The sequence below is a fragment of the Saccopteryx bilineata genome, chromosome 1, assembly GCF_036850765.1.
Source record: "Saccopteryx bilineata isolate mSacBil1 chromosome 1, mSacBil1_pri_phased_curated, whole genome shotgun sequence".
NCBI classification, from domain to species: domain Eukaryota; kingdom Metazoa; phylum Chordata; class Mammalia; order Chiroptera; family Emballonuridae; genus Saccopteryx; species Saccopteryx bilineata.
In genome coordinates this window covers 15,060,080-15,063,259 of record NC_089490.1, presented here as the reverse complement: position 1 = coordinate 15,063,259, position 3,180 = coordinate 15,060,080, and the positions used below count along the sequence as shown (strand labels likewise).

The window sequence follows — 3,180 nt, the reverse complement described above, 5'->3', positions numbered from 1 at the left end:
GCTTTAAGTGTTTATTTATTGATCTTTTTTCTCTTTTTTTGACAGAGACAGAGAGGGAGTCAGAGAGAGGGATAGACAGACAGGAAGGGAGAGATGAGAAACACCAACTCTTCGCTGTGGCACCCTAGTTGCTCATTGATTGATTTCTCACATGTGCCCTGACTGTGGGGCTATAGCAGACTGAGTGACCCCCTGTTCAAGCCAGTGACCTTGAGTCTAAGCTGGTGAGCTTTGCTCAAACCAGATGAGCCCACACTCAAGCTGGCAACCTCGGGGTCTTGAACCTGGTTCCTCTATGTCCCAGTCCTACGCTCTATCCACTGTGCCACCACCTGGTCAGGCTATTTATTGATTTTAGCAAGAAAGGAAGGGGGGAGACAGAGAGAGAAAGAGAGAGAGAGAGAGAGAGAGAGAGAGAGACAGGAACATCAATCTGTTCCTTTATGTGCCCTGACCGAGGCTCAAACCAGCAACCTCTGTGCTTTGGGACAATGCTTTAACCCAGTGGTCCCCAACCCCTGGGCCGTGGACCAGTACTGGTCCGTGGGCCATTTGGTACTGGTCCGCAGAGAAAGAATAAATAACTTACATTATTTCTGTTTTATTTATATTTAAGTCTGAACAATGTTTTATTTTAAAAAAATGACCAGATTCCCTCTGTTACATCCGTCTAAGACTCACTCTTGACTCTTGTCTTGTAATTTCAACAATTATATTTTAAAATACCACAGTTTTTACGCCGGTCGCATAATTTTATTTTGTATATTTATCTGTCTCACCCTAAAGGCCGGTCCATGAAAATATTTTCTGACATTAAACCAGTCCATGGCCCAAAAAAGGTTGGGGACCACTGCTCTAACCAACTGAGCTATCTGGTGAGATCATCTTTCTTCTTTCTTTTTTTTCTTTTTCCTTCCTTCCTTCCTTCCTTCCTCCTTCCTTCCTTCTTCCTTCCTTCCTTCCTTCCTTCCTTCCTTCCTTCCTTCCTTCCTTCCTTCCTTCCATCTTTTGAGAGAGAAAGCAAGGAAGAGTGGGAAAGGAAGAGAGACAGAAAAGCATCAATTCATTGCTCCACTTAGCTGTGTACCCGCTGATTGCTTCTTCTACATGCCCTAACTGGGGCTCAAACTGGTGTCCCTGGGATCGAGCCAGCGATCCAGGGACTGACTTGGTGACCTCGGTGCTCCACTCCAGGATGCCTCTCTATCCGTGGGGCCACTGGCCACGGCCTCTTTGAATTCTAAGTACAGTCCTGTTCACTCTGGACAACAAGAGAGCTGTGTCACCCTCTTTACGGAAAGTGTGACTTTTCCCTGGGTCGGTTAAGCTTGCTGGTGCTAGCTACCTCATTAAAGAGACACCCACTCACTAGATGAGAATCAAATGTATCATTGGCAGTCAGCAGAGTCGGCTCTGAAGTCACTCTTATGAATGAAAGCTGTGTTGGCTAATAGCCAGTCCTTCTGTGCAGGGCTATAAAGACAGCACAGATTACGTACTTTCGCCCGAATGACATTCACATCCCCAAGTTCAGCCTATCCTTCCACACTGACTCAAGGCCATTTGGACTCCTTGCAGCTTTCCCTGATCACTCCAGACAATAGTTTTGAAACTCACAGCAATTATTGGTAGTGGTAATCTGACACCATCATTTTCTTTTGTTACCTAAAGTGCTCACGATCATCAAGAGCAGCAAGTATTAACTGTTTGCCAGGAAGGGACCTATGTTTCCCCAATGAGACCATAAGCCCTTCAAGTACAGAGACTAGATGGTAAAAACTTTAAGACTGCAGAGCTCCCTGTGGGAAGTACTAAACAGATCATTTCCCCCCACTGTGCAACCCGCTTCAGTGCCTGCAGCCTACAGGCAGAGGCCAGGCAAGGGTGCAAGGCCACAGTCCGCTCTGGCACGGGGCACTATGACACAGATGATTTTTTTTTTTTAATGAATTGAGCCTGACCAGTGGTGGTGCAGTGGGGGTAGAACTTTGACCAGGAATGCTGAGGCTGCCGGTTCGGAACCTGAGGTCATAAGAGTGCGGGGTGAATCTCGGCTTGAGTGGGGGTTGCTGGCTTGAGTGCAGGATCGTCCACATGATCCTGAGGTCACTGACTTGAGCCCAAGGTCGTCAGCTTGCACAAGGGGTTGCTGGCTCTGCTTGAGCCTAAGGTTGCTGGTATGATTCCTGGTCAAGCACGTAGGAGAAGTAATCAGTGCACAACTAACTGGAGCAATGAATTGATGCTTCTCTCTCTCTCTCTCTCTCTCTCTCTCTCTCCCTTCCTCTCTTTCTCTTTTTCTTTCTCAAACAAAACAAAACAAAACACATGAATTGAATTAAACCTAAGAAAGAAGACATCTAAGATCCTGTAAATGCCCCCTGCCTTAATTTTTGCCCTTGTCACTTATTATACATATTATACTGTAATGAAAAAAATAGATAGGTGGTAGTTTGCTCTTTTAAAAATACAGACTTCAAAAGAAGGGGAAAGGAAAATAGAGAAAGAGACGTTAGAGCAAAATTCTGCCTTTCTCTGAAAAGCACTTTTATAAATTAAGACTGCCAGGTTCCTAAGCCAAAGGCTTAGAGAACTAGGTACAGTGTAATTTATAGAAATAATATATAATATTTGCCGGGGTCCAGCCCCGGGGGGGATCCAGGGGTCCCACAGGAGGAGACGGCGTCGGTGAAATCGAGTGAGAGAGCCGAATTCTTTTCTTTCTCTTTATTCTCTAGTTAGCATTTACTGCCAGGCATCTCTGCCAATGGCTGGTCTAACTTTACTTTTTATGCACACACACTAAGTTACAATCACATGGTATTTTGAATACATCATTGTTTTAGTTTCACTATGGTTACATATTTCCAGATAACAGTTAATTCATATCTATAAGCTACAAGTCAGGTGGTAAGTTATTCAAAGTACAGTTATACAATAACTTGAATAGTAATAACAATATCGGTACAAACTTCTAAAAGATTAGTACTAATTAATAGCTCTACTTTACTGTTGTTGTGAGTCAAGGGCGCAGAAAGAGATAGCAGACAAAATCATCAAGGACTAGCAAAGGACCACCGCTTGCTCAGGCAAATAGCCTTGAGTTCATGTAGTGTCCTAATTCTTTTTTCACAAGACTACAAAAGGCTTGCTATTTAAGAAACTAACATAGCATTAAGA

The 3,180-nt window shown here is 44.1% G+C and overlaps 1 non-coding gene across 1 annotated transcript; it reads right to left on the bottom strand.

Annotated features, from left to right (window-relative positions):
• Positions 1 to 1,831: 1,831 nt before the first annotated feature.
• Positions 1,832 to 1,967, bottom strand: LOC136321220 (small nucleolar RNA SNORA42/SNORA80 family). The gene has a single exon (XR_010728498.1). It is a non-coding gene; the product is annotated as a small nucleolar RNA SNORA42/SNORA80 family (small nucleolar RNA).
• Between the last annotated feature and the right edge of the window lie 1,213 nt (positions 1,968 to 3,180).